This window comes from Arachis hypogaea, chromosome 20, assembly GCF_003086295.3.
Source record: "Arachis hypogaea cultivar Tifrunner chromosome 20, arahy.Tifrunner.gnm2.J5K5, whole genome shotgun sequence".
In the NCBI taxonomy this organism is placed as follows: Eukaryota; Viridiplantae; Streptophyta; class Magnoliopsida; order Fabales; family Fabaceae; genus Arachis; species Arachis hypogaea.
This window is the reverse complement of record NC_092055.1, coordinates 75,736,608-75,750,442: the sequence shown is the minus strand read 5'-3', so window position 1 is coordinate 75,750,442 and position 13,835 is coordinate 75,736,608. Positions and strand designations below refer to the sequence as shown.

At 38.2% G+C, this 13,835-nt stretch overlaps 1 non-coding gene across 1 annotated transcript; it reads right to left on the bottom strand.

Annotated features, from left to right (window-relative positions):
• Positions 1 to 3,764: 3,764 nt before the first annotated feature.
• Positions 3,765 to 3,872, bottom strand: LOC112787618 (small nucleolar RNA R71). The gene has a single exon (XR_003195022.1). It is a non-coding gene; the product is annotated as a small nucleolar RNA R71 (small nucleolar RNA).
• Positions 3,873 to 13,835: the final 9,963 nt, after the last annotated feature.

The following is a 13,835-nucleotide window of genomic DNA, read 5'->3' as shown; positions in this document are numbered from 1 at the left end:
GTAGCAACTATGGCAAATCTTATATCGTTTCGAAGCCCCGGATGTTAGCTTTCCAACCCAACTGGAACCGCATCAATTGGACCTCTGTAGCTCAAGTTATGGTCGTTTAAGTGCAAAGAGGTCGGCTTGACAGCTTTCCGGTTCTTTCATTTCTTCATGAGTTCTCCACCTCTTCATGCTTCTTTCTTCATTCCCTTGATCCAATCTTTGCCTTCTAAATCTGAAATCACTTAGCAAACATATCAAGGCATCTAATGGAATCAAGGAGAATTAAATTTAGCTATTTTAAGACCTAAAAAGCATGTTTTCACTCTTAAGCACAATTAAAGGAGAATATACAAAACCATGCTATTTCATTGAATAAATGTGGGTAAAAGGTGATAAAATCCCCTAAATTCAATACAAGATAAGCCGTCAAATTGGGGTTTGTCAGCCATTCAGCCATGCCTGGACCTTTCACTTATGTATTTTTAACGGTAGAGTTTCTGCACTCCATAGATTAAGGTGTAGAGCTCTGCTGTTCCTCAAAGATTAATGCAAAGTACTACAATTTTTCTATTCAATTCAACTTATTCCGTTTCTAAGATATTCATTCGCACTTCAACCTGAATGTGATGAACGTGACAATCATCATCATTCCCTATGAACACGTGCCTAACAACCACTTCCGTTCTACCTTAGATTGAATGAGTATCTCTTGGATCTCTTAATCAGAATCTTCGTGGTATAAGCTAGATTGATGGCGGCATTCATGAGAGTCCGGAAAGTCTAAACCTTGTCTGTGGTATTCCGAGTAGGACTCTGGGATTGAATGACTGTGACGAACTTCAAACTCGCGAGTGCTGGGCGTAGTGACAGACGCAAAAGGAGGGTGAATCCTATTCCAGTATGATCGAGAACCTCAGATGATTAGCCGTGCTGTGACAGAGCATTTGGACCATTTTCATAAGAGGATGAGATGTAGCCATTGACAACGGTGATGCCCTTACATAAAGCCAGCCATAGAAAGGAGTAAGACTGATTGGATGAAGACAGCAAGAAAAGCAGAGGTTTAGAGAGACGAAAGCATCTCCATGCATTTATCTGATATTCTCACTAAGGATTTACATAAGTATTTCTATCCCTATTTTATTATTAATATTCGAAAACTCCATAACCATTCTATATCCGCCTGACTGAGATTTACAGGATGACCATAGCTTGCTTCATACCAACAATCTCCATGGGATCGACCTTTACTCGCGTAAGGTTTATTACTTGGACGACCCAGTGCACTTGCTGGTTAGCTGTGCGAAGTTGTGATAAAAAGTTGAGATTACAATTGAGCGTACCATGTTGATGGCGCCATTGATGATCACAATTTTGTGCACCAAGTTTTTGGCGCCGTTGCCGGGGATTGTTCGAGTTTGGACAACTGACGGTTCATCTTGTTGCTCAAATTAGGTAATTTTCTTTTTGTTTTATTTTCAAAAATTTTTCAAAAAAAAAAATTTTTTTTTTCAAAAATTTTTCAAAAATTTTTCCTTTGTTTTCGAAAAAAATTTTAAAAATAAATGTTTTCAAAAATATATTTTTCTTCAGAATTTTTAAGAATGAATTCTAGTGTTTCATGAAGCATGTTGAAGCCTGGCTGGCTGTAAAGCCATGTCTAATTTCTTTTAGACTGAGGCCTCCACATGTCAGGGAATTGCTTATATCTTCTAAAGCTTGGCTGGCTATTAAGCCATGCTTAACCCTCAGATTGGAGCTTTAGACTAAGAATTGAAGATTCCTGGAATTCATATTAAAAATTTTGGAATCCTTATTTTTTTTTTCAAATAATTTTCGAAAAAAAAAATTTAGAAAATCATAAAAATCAAAAATATTTTTTTGTGTTTCTTATTTGAGTCTTGAGTCAATTTAAACTTTGGTGTCAATTGCATGTTCATCTTGCATTTTTCGAAAAAATTATGCATTCATAGTGTTCTTCATGATCTTCAAGTTGTTCTTGGTAAGTCTTCTTGTTTGATCTTGATGTTTTCTTGTTTTGCATCTTTTCTTGTTTTTTATGTGCATTTTTTCATCCATAGAGTCTAAACATGAAAGATTTCTAAGTTTGGTGTCTTGCATGTTTTCTTTGCATATAAAAATTTTCAAAAATAAGTTCTTGATGTTCATATTGACATTCATAGTGTTCTTGGTGTTCATCTTGACATTCATAGCATTCTTGCATGCATTCGTTGTTTTGATCCAAAATTTTCATGCATTGAGTCTTTTTCATGTTTTTCTCTCTCATCATTAAAAATTTAAAAATCAAAAAAATATCTTTCCCTTTTTCTCTCTTAAAATTTCGAAAATTAGATTTGACTTTTTCAAAAATTTTTAAAATCTAGTTGTTTTTATGAGTCAAATCAAATTTTCAATTTAAAAATCTTATCTTTTTCAAAATCTTTTTCAAAAATCAAATCTTTTTCATTTTTCTTAGTTATTTTCGAAAATTACAAAAATACTTTTCAAAAATCTTTTCTTAATTTTATATCATAATTTTCGAAAATAACATCATCAATTAATGTTTTGATTCAAAAATTTCAAGTTTGTTACTTGCTTATTAAGAAAGATCCAAACTTTAAGTTCTAGAATCATATCTCATGATTTCTTGTGAATCAAGTCATTAATTGTGATTTTAAAAATCAAACCTTTTTCAAAACTAATTTCAATCATATCTTTTCAAAAATATTTTCTTATCATATCTTTTTCAAAAACTTGATTTCAAAATATCTTTTCTAACTTCCTAACTCCTTATCTTTTCAAAATTTGTTTTAACTAACTAACTAACTTTTTGTTTGTTTCTTATCTTTTTCAAAACTACCTAACTAACTCTCTCTCTCTCTCTAATTTTCGAAAATATCTTCCCTCTTTTTCAAAATTTCTTTTTATTGACTAATTATTTTAATTTTTGATTTTAATTTTCGAAAAAATTACTAACCTTTTTCAAAAACTATTTTCGAAAATCACTAACTCTTTTTCAAAAATAATTTTCGAAAATCCTTCTCCTCATCTCCTTCTAATTATTTATTCATCTACTAACACTTCTCTTCATCTCACATCACTGCTCCTATCCTTACCCTTGTGTTTGGATTCTTCATTCTTCTTCACCCCTATTCTTTTTCTTCTTCTACTAACAATAAGGAACCTCTTTACTGTGACATAGAGGATTCCTCTTCTTTTCTTGTTCTCTTCTCTTTCTTATGAGCAGGAACAAGGAAAAAGGCATTCTTGTTGAAGCTGATCCAGAACCTGAAAGGACTATGAAGAGGAAACTAAGAGAAGCTAAATTACAACAATCCAGAGACAACCTTATTGAAAATTTCGAACAAGTAAAGGAGATGGCAGCCGAACCCAACAACAATAATGCAAGGAGAATGCTTGGTGACTTTACTGTACCTAATTCCAATTTACATGGAAGAAGCATCTCCATTCCTGCCATTGGAGCAAACAACTTTGAGCTGAAACCTCAGCTAGTTTCTCTGATGCAGCAGAACTGCAAGTTTCATGGACTTCCATCTGAAGATCCTTTTCAGTTCCTAACTGAATTCTTGCAGATATGTGATACTGTTAAGACTAATGGAGTAGATCCTGAAGTCTACAGGCTCATGCTTTTCCCTTTTGCTGTAAGAGACAGAGCTAGAGTGTGGTTAGACTCTCAACCCAGAGATAGCCTGAACTCTTGGGACAAGCTGGTCACGGCTTTCTTAGCCAAGTTCTTTCCTCCTCAAAAGCTGAGCAAGCTTAGAGTGGAAGTTCAAACCTTCAGACAGAAAGAAGGTGAATCCCTCTATGAAGCTTGGGAAAGATACAAGCAACTGACCAAAAAGTGTCCTTCTGACATGCTTTCAGAATGGACCATCCTGGATATATTCTATGATGGTCTATCTGAATTGGCTAAGATGTCATTGGATACTTCTGCAGGTGGATCCATTCACCTAAAGAAAATGCCTGCAGAAGCTCAAGAACTCATTGACATGGTTGCTAATAACCAGTTCATGTACACTTCTGAGAGGAATCCTGTGAGTAAAGGGACGCCTATGAAGAAGGGAGTTCTTGAAATTGATACTCTGAATGCCATATTGGCTCAGAATAAAATATTGACTCAGCAAGTCAATATGATTTCTCAGAGTCTGAATGGAATGCAAGCTGCATCCAACAATACTCAAGAGGCATCTTCTGAAGAAGAAGCTTATGATCCTGAAAACCCTGCAATAGCAGAGGTAAATTATATGGGTGAACCTTATGGAAACACCTATAACCCATCATGGAGAAATCATCCAAATTTCTCATGGAAGGATCAAAAGCCTCAACAAGGCTTTAATAATGGTGGAAAAAATAGGTTTAACAATAGTAAACCTTTTCCATCATCCACTCAGCAACAGACAGAGAACTCTGAACAAAATACCTCTAATTTAGCAAACTTAGTCTCTGATCTATCTAAGGCCACTGTGAGTTTCATGAATGAAACAAGGTCATCCATTAGAAATTTGGAGGCACAAGTGGGCCAGCTGAGTAAAAGGATCACTGAAATTCCTCCTAGTACTCTCCCAAGCAATACAGAAGAAAATCCAAAAGGAGAGTGCAAGGCCATTGAATTAATCACCATGGCCGAACCTGTGAAGGAAGGAGAGGACATGAATCCCAAGGAGGAAGACCTCCTGGGACGTCCAGTGATCAATAACGAGCTTCCCTTTGAGGAACCAAAGGAATCTGAGACTCATCTAGAGACCATAGAGATTCCATTAAACTTTCTTATGCCATTCATGAGCTCTGATGAGTATTCCTTTTCTGAAGAGAATGAGGATGTTACTGAAGAGCAAGCTGCCAAGTTTCTTGGTGCAATCATGAAGCTGAATTCCAAATTATTTGGTATTGAGACTTGGGAAGATGAACCTCCCTTGTTCACCAATGAACTAAGTGATCTGGATCAACTGAAATTGCCTCAGAAGAAACAGGATCCTGGAAAGTTCTTAATACCTTGTACCATAGGCACCATGACCTTTGAGAAGGCTCTGTGTGACCTTGGTTCAGGGATAAACCTCATGCCCCTCTCTGTAATAGAAAAACTGGGAATCTTTGGGGTGCAAGCCACTAAAATCTCATTAGAGATGACAGACAATTCAAGAAAATAGGCTTATGGACAGGTAGAGGACGTGTTAGTAAAGGTTGAAGGCCTTTACATCCCTGCTGATTTCATAGTCCTAGATACTAGGAAGGATGAGGAAGAATCCATCATCCTTGGAAGACCCTTCCTAGCCACAGCAAGAGCTGCGATTGATGTGGACAGAGGAGAATTGATCCTTCAATTAAATGAGGATAACCTTGTGTTTAAAACTCAAGGATCTCTCTCTGTACCCATGGAGAGGAAACATAGTAAGCTTCTCTCATTGCAGAGTCAACCAGAGCCCCCACAGTCAAACTCTAAGTTTGGTGTTGGGAGGCCGCAACCAAACTCTAAGTTTGGTGTTGAACTCCCATATCCAAACACTAAGTTTGGTGTTGGAGAGTCTCAACAATACTGTGAACATCTGTGAGGCTCCATGAGAGCCCACTGTCAAGCTATTGACATTAAAGAAGCGCTTGTTGGGAGGCAACCCAATTTTTATCTAATTTCTATTTTTATTGTTTTTCATGTTTTATTAGGTTCATGATCATGTGGAGTCACAAAATAAATATAAAAGTTGAAAACAAAATCAAAAACAGCAGAAGAAAAAGTCACACCCTGGAGGAAGACCTTACTGGCGTTTAAACGCCAGTAAGATGCATCTGGCTGGCGTTCAACGCCAGAACAGAGCATGGTTCTGGCGCTGAACGCCCAAAATGGGCAGCATCTGGGCGTTTGAACGCCAAAATTGCACCCTGGAGAAGAGCTGGCGCTGAACGCCCAGAACAAGCATGGTTTTGGCGTTCAACGCCAGAAATGACCAACAAATGGGCGTTCAACGCCCAAAACAAGCACCAATCTGGCGCTGAATGCCCAGAGTTGTGTGCAAGGGCATTTTGCATGCCTAATTTGGTGCAAGGTTGTAATTCCTTGAACACCTCAGGATCTGTGGACCCCACAGGATCCCCACCTACCTCCACTCACTTCTTCTCACCCCTCTTTCACACAATCCATCCACTCTTCCCCATAAACCTACCTCATAAACTCCACCTACCTTCAAAATTCAAAATCAATTTCCCACCCAACCCACCCTTCTTGGCCGAATACACCTCTCCCCCTATTCTCCACATTTCTTCATCTATTCTTTCTTTTCTTGCTCGAGGGCGAGCAAAATTCTAAGTTTGGTGTGGTAAAAGCATAAGCTTTTTGTTTTTCCATTACCATTGATGGCACCTAATTCCGGAGAATCCTCTAGAAAAGGGAAAGAGAAGACAAAAGCTTCCACCTCCGAGTCATGGAAGATGGAAAGATTCATCTCCAAAGCTCATCAAGACCACTTCTATGATGTTGTGGCCAAGAAGAAGGTGATCCCTGAGGTCCCTTTCAAGCTAAAAAAGAATGAGTATCCGGAGATCCGACATGAAATCCAAAGAAGAGGTTGGGAAGTTCTAACAAAACCCATCCAACAAGTCGGCATCCTAATGGTTCAAGAGTTCTATGCCAATGCATGAATCACTAGGAACCATGATCAAAGTAAGAACCCGGACCCAAAGAATTATCTCACCATGGTTCGGGGGAAATACTTAGATTTTAGTCCGGAAAATGTAAGGTTGGCGTTTAACTTGCCTATGATGCAAGAAGATGCACGCCCCTACACTAGAAGGGTCAACTTTAATCAAAGGTTGGACCAAGTCCTCATGGACATATGTGTGGAAGGAGCTCAATGGAAGATTGACTCCAAAGGCAAGCCGGTTCAACTAAGAAGACTGGACCTCAAGCCTGTAGCTAGAGGATGGTTAGAGTTCATACAACGCTCCATCATCCTCACTAGCAACCGATCCGAAGTTACTGTGGATCGGGCCATCATGATTCATAGCATCATGATTGGAGAGGAAGTAGAAGTTCATGAAGTCATCTCCCTTGAACTCTACAAAATAGCCGAAAAGTCATCCCCCATGGCAAGGCTAGCTTTTCCTCATCTTATTTGCCATCTATGTTACTCAGCTGGAGCTTTCATAGAAGGAGACATTCCCATTGAGGAAGAGAAGCCTATCACTAAGAAAAGGATGGAGCAAGCAAGAGAGCCCATTCATGGAGCTCAAGAGGCGCATGAAGCTCATCACCATGAGATCCCGGAGATGCCTCAAATGCATTTTCCTCCACAAAACTATTGGGAGCAAATCAACACCTCCCTGGGAGAATTAAGCTCCAACATGGGACAACTAAGGGTGGAACATCAAGAGCACTCCATCATCCTTCATGAAATTAGAGAAGATCAAAAAGTAATGAGGGAGGAGCAACAAAGACAAGAAAGAGACATAGAAGAGCTCAAGGACATCATTGGTTCCTCAAGAAGGAAATGCCACCATCACTAAGGTGGACTCATTCCTTGTTCTTACATTCTCTGTTTTTCGTTTTCTATGTTAAGTGCTTATCTATGTTTGTGTCTTCATTACATGATCATTAGTATTTAGTCACTATGCCTTAAAGTTATGAACGTCCTATGAATCCATCACCTCTCTTAAATGAAAAATGTTTTAATTCAAAAGAACAAAAAGTACATGAGTTTCGAATTTATCCTTGAACTTAGTTTAATTATATTGATGTGGTGACAATGCTTCTTATTTTCTGAATGAATGCTTGAACAGCGCATATGTCTTTTGAAGTTGTTGTTAAAGAATGTTTAATATGTTGGCTCTTGAAAGAATGATGACAAGGAGACATGTTATTTGATAATCTGAAAATTCATAAAAATGATTCTTGAAGCAAGAAAAAGCAGCAAAGAACAAAGCTTGCAGAAAAAAAAAAGGAAAAAAATAGCAAAAAAAATAGAAAGAAAAAGAAAAAGCAAGCAGAAAAAGCCAAAAGCTCTTAAAACCAAGAGGCAAGAGCAAAAAGCCAGTAACCCTTAAAACCAAAAGGCAAGGGTAAATAAAAAGGATCCCAAGGCTTTGAGCATCAGTGGATAGGAGGGCCTAAAGCAAAAAAAAGAGTGTGCTTAAGAACCCTGGACACGTCTAATTGGAGACTTTAGCAAAGCTGAGTCACAATCTGAAAAGGTTCACCCAATTATGTGTCTGTGGCATTTATGTATCCGGTAGTAATACTGGAAAACAAAGTGCTTAGGGCCACGGCCAAGACTCATAAAATAGCTGTGTTCAAGAATCATCATACTGAACTAGGAGAATCAATAACACTATCTGAACTCTGAGTTCCTATAGATGCCAATCATTCTGAACTTCAATGGATAAAGTGAGATGCCAAAACTATTCAAGAGGCAAAAAGCTACAAGTCCCGCTCATTTAATTGGAGCTATGTTTCATTGATAGTTTGGAATTTATATAGTATAGTCTCTTCTTTTTATCCTATTTGATTTTCAGTTGCTTGGGGACAAGCAACAATTTAAGTTTGGTGTTGTGATGAGCGGATAATTTATACGCTTTTTGGCATTGTTTTTAGTATGTTTTTAGTAGAATCTAGTTACTTTTAGGGATGTTTTTATTAGTTTTTATGTTAAATTCACATTTTTGGACTTTACTATGAGTTTGTGTGTTTTTCTGTGATTTCAGGTATTTTCTGGCTGAAATTGAGGGACTTGAGCAAAAATCAGATTCAGAGGTTGAAGAAGAACTGCTGATGCTGTTGGATTCTGACCTCCCTGCACTCAAAGTAGATTTTCTGGGGCTACAGAACTCAAAATGGTGCGCTTCTAATTGCGTTAGAAATTAGACATCCAGGACATTCCAGCAATATATAATAGTCCATACTTTGAACGAGTTTAGATGACGTAAAAGGGCGTTGAACGCCAGTTCTACGCTGCTATCTGGAGTTAAAGGCCAGAAACAAGTCACAAACCAGAGTTGAACGCCAGAAATACGTTACAACCTGGCGTTCAACTCCAGAAAGAGCCTCTACACGTGTAACATTCAAGCTCAGCCCAAGCACACACCAAGTGGGCCCAGGAAGTGGATTTATGTATCAATTACTTACTTTTGTAAACCCTAGTAGCTAGTTTATTATAAAAAGGACTTTTTACTATTGTATTAGACATCATCCTGGATTGTATTTTTGATCCTGTGATCACGTTTTGGGGGCTGGCCATTCGGCCATGCCTGGACCTTTCACTTATGTATTTTTAACGGTAGAGTTTCTGCACTCCATAGATTAAGGTGTGGAGCTCTACTGTTCCTCAAAGATTAATGCAAAGTACTACGGTTTTTCTATTCAATTCAACTTATTCCGCTTCTAAGATATTCATTCGCACTTCAACCTGAATGTGATGAACGTGACAATCATCATCATTCCCTATGAACGCGTGCCTGATAACCACTTCTGTTCTACCTTAGATTGAATGAGTATCTCTTGGATCTCTTAATCAGAATCTTCGTGGTATAAGCTAGATTGATGGCGGCATTCATGAGAGTCCGGAAAGTCTAAACCTTGTCTGTGGTATTCTGAGTAGGACTCTGGGATTGAATGACTGTGACGAACTTCAAACTCGCGAGTGCTGGGCGTAGTGACAGACGCAAAAGGATGGTGAATCCTATTCCAGTATGATCGAGAACCTCAGATGATTAGCCGTGCTGTGACAGAGCATTTGGACCATTTTCACAAGAGGATGGGATGTAGCCATTGACAACGGTGATGCCCTTACATAAAGCCAGCCATAGAAAGGAGTAAGACTGATTGGATGAAGACTGCAGGAAAAGCAGAGGTTTAGAGGGACGAAAGCATCTCCATGCATTTATCTGAAATTCTCACCAAGGATTTACATAAGTATTTCTATCCCTATTTTATTATTAATATTCGAAAACTCCATAACCATTCTATATCCGCCTGACTGAGATTTACAAGATGACCATAGCTTGCTTCATACCAACAATCTCCGTGGGATCGACCCTTACTCGCGTAAGGTTTATTACTTGGACGACCCAGTGCACTTGCTTGTTAGTTGTGCGAAGTTGTGATAAAAAATTGAGATTACAATTGAGCGTACCATGTTGATGGCGCCATTGATGATCACAATTTCGTGCACCAGAAGGGCCAACGTTTGCGCCAACGATTGCCTCAAACGTGAGGTCAAACGTTGGCGCCATAAGAGCAAGAAAGATAACCCCTGAAGCATGGCAACGTTTGCGCCAACGTTTGCCTCAAACGTGAGGTCAAACGTTGGCCACCTTTTAGCATGGAAGAGCACCCCTGTTTGATGGTTTAATTGAGCCACGTTTGCGCCAACGTTTGCCTCAAACGTTAGGCCAAACGTTGGCTAGAAGAGCTGCTTGGGAAGGGCCACGTTTGAGCTCACGTTTGACCTCAAACGTTGGCTCAAACGTGGATGATAGCAAGGGTCGATCTGCATAATGGTTTTCAAGAAGATGTTTGAGTCAACGTTTGCCTCAAACGTTGACTCAAACGTGAATGGTTCATGGTCCGGTTCACAAGTGCATTTCTTCCCAACACCAAGAGCAATTAACAGAGGCTATTATCAACCCAATTCCATCAAGGCCAAGGCCCAAACTCAAGGCTCTAAGACCATTAGAAGAAAGTGTATAAATAGAAGTTAGTTTGATTTAGGAGGGACGTCAACTTTTACTTTTGAATTTACACCTCTTGGAGGATTTTACTTACTTGGAACTGGGAGGAGAATTGAATTCTCTTCCTCTTCAGTTTCTTGTTTTCTTTTCTGCAAAGTTTTGCTGAGTCTTGGGTGTTGAGAATTGAGGAAATTCTGTCTCAATCTCACCTTGAGATCTCTTTTTGTTTCTTTCACTGCACCATTGGAGAATTGAGATTTGAATTCAAGTTTTCTTACTGTTTTGATCTTTAATTTGTTGCAATTGATTTCTGAATTGGATCAAGGAAGGTAGTGAGATCTAGACTTGGTTTTCTTGTCTCTTGACCCCTGAGATCTGAAATTTCCTTTTAATTCTTCTGTTGAACGCTTCTTCAAGCAATTTACATTTTCTGTTTGAGATCTACTGCAATTAAATTCATCTTTTACTTCCCTGCTTGTTGCAATTTACTTTTCCTTGTTTAATTTCTGCAATCCCAATTCCCAACTCCTTTTATAATTCAAGCAATTTACATTTCTTGCACTTTAAAATTCAGCCATTTACATTTCTTGCAATCTAAGTTTCTGCAATTTATATTACTTGTTCTTTATGATTCAGCTTATTTACTTTCTTTGCTCTTTAATTTCCTGCAATCTACCCCTCTCCTTTTACTTTTCAAGCAATTTAGTTTCTGCAATCACTCAACCAACACTTGATTCGCTTGACTAAATCAACCACTAAACTAAAATTGCTCAATCCTTCAATCTCTGTGGGATCGACCTCACTCACGTGAGTTATTATTACTTGATGCGACCTGGTACACTTGCCGGTTAGATTTGTGTGTTTGGAATTTGTTTTCCAAATTTTACACATCAGTGGGGTGTCTCCCACCTAGCACTTTGGTTTATAGTCCTAAGTTGGACTTGGTGAGGAGATCCTTGTTAGGGCGGCTTATGCTTCCACTCCTCCTCGAATCTCTAACCAAGTTTGCTATTGATTCGACCTCCGAGGTCCCAATTAGATTGAATCAAACTCAAGAGAGATTTCAAGCTAGCAATTAGGATCCAACTTTGTTGACTCCTGAAATTTATGCCCGGATCCCATACTCTAGTATTTTGTTCATCTTCTTCTTGATCTTCACCTTGAACTTGGATGAACAATGTCTTAAAGCACCATTAGAACACTTGTGTACTCCCCAGAATCCACTACATTGACTCTTGCACCATAATTGAGCTTTAAAGGTTGGACTGGCCCCTTGGATGAACTTCCCATTTCTTGGCCAATCAACGTTCTTCTCTTCACCATCCACTACTCTAAGAAAGGTTTGAAGTTGACCATCCGTTTCTAAAATGGCATATTGATGTGGGGCTAGAAAGCTTGTTGGAGAATTCTTCACCCACTCAATTCGCTCTTGCACAAATGCTTCCACCTCTTGGCAACTAAAATCTTCCTCAACCTCTTTTGAATCTTCTTCATTATCACTTAAGTCAAAAATTGGAGGTTGTTTGAAGTCCACATCAACATCTCCTTCCAAATCTAACAGTGGAGGTTCATGGAGGTCATAGAAGGAATTACCCAAGTTGGACAAAAAATCTTGAATGATGGAATCCTCTTGATCAATTCCTACCGACTCTTCATTTATCTCCTTTTGCACTTCATGTTGTGACTTGATGTCTTCTTCTTGATTTTTCAACTCTTCTTTCACTCCACACTTTTCACTTGGTCCCACACATTTATCCACTAGAATTTTTTGCTTGTGGCATGAACGTAATGATGCTAGATGATCCAAAGCTTTTGCTAAGGTAGACATGACTTGCTCTTGCTTCTTCCAGAACTCTTGTTGTTCTCGAATGGACATGAAAAGTACTTCTTGTGTGGCTTGATCCATATATGAAGATGAAGATTGAGGTGATAAAGATTGACAATCAAACTCATGAGGGTAAGGGTTTCGTATGCTGTGAGGTGATGGTGTGTAAGATTGGTGACTAAAAAGGTAAGTGTTTGGGTTCCATTGGGGTGCATTGTGGTGATGGTGTGAAAAGTCATGAAGAAAATATAAACAAAAACCTACTAGGGAAAAGCAAACAAACAACCAAAAAGTGCTATTTACACTATTAACATATTTACGTCAACCAAAAGATATAACACCGATTGCTTCCTCGGCAACGGCGCCAAATTTGACACGAAGAGAACTATTGTTAGTCTAGATTTTCACAAAATAGAATTTTATCGTTGAAAGTATAGCCTAGACCAATAAGTAATTCCCAAGATCAAATAGTAAATTCAAATCAAAACATAGATAAACCGAGAGTATTTAGCTCCCAGGTCGTTCTCCCTAGGAATGCAATCGAAGTGTTATACACTTTTGGTTGTGAGGACAAGGAGGGGGTTTTGAATCAAGAAATGAAATATTGAAAGAACTAAGCAATGAAAGAACTAAGAGGTGAGAAAAATTGTAATTAATACAAGTAAAGAGAATCATAAGATCAAAGCTAGTGAAAATGCTAGAAATGCAATAAAGGGCCTTGACTTGAGAATGAGGTTCTTAGGATTCCTCTCATTGCCATAACCACCACTATGGTAATTAGCTTGAGTCAATCTCGCCGAGTTAACCCCAACCATCGAGGAGTAAGTCAAGCAAGTATAATTGACCTTAATCTATACGTCCTAACTAACTTACCAAACTAGTTGATAAAAGGCTAGCGTCAATGGAAACAAGAGTCAACTAACTACCCAAAAATTACCACTAAATGTCGGACATTATGGCTCTAGTATTCTAGGAACTCGAACCACAAGCCAATGTGTGGAAATCTACTCAAAATCTAAAGTTGAAATTTTCACAAACACCTTGTGTGCATAAAAGTAAAGTATGGAAAATTGCAAAGTAAAATAGAAAACTATAAGCAACTATCAACAAAACCAAATGTAAACAAGCAATCAAACATAAAGGAAGTATGAAACATAAAATTCATTGATCAAAACTCCAGAAATACAAAATTGCAAGTATGAACAAGTAACTTGAACCAAAAGAGAATGAAAGTAAAAGTGCTATAATTAAAGATGAAATTGAGGGTACTTACAATTAAAGAAGCAAAAATCCAAAATCAAAGCTTGCTATAAAATGCTACAATGGAAATGGAAATGGAAATGAA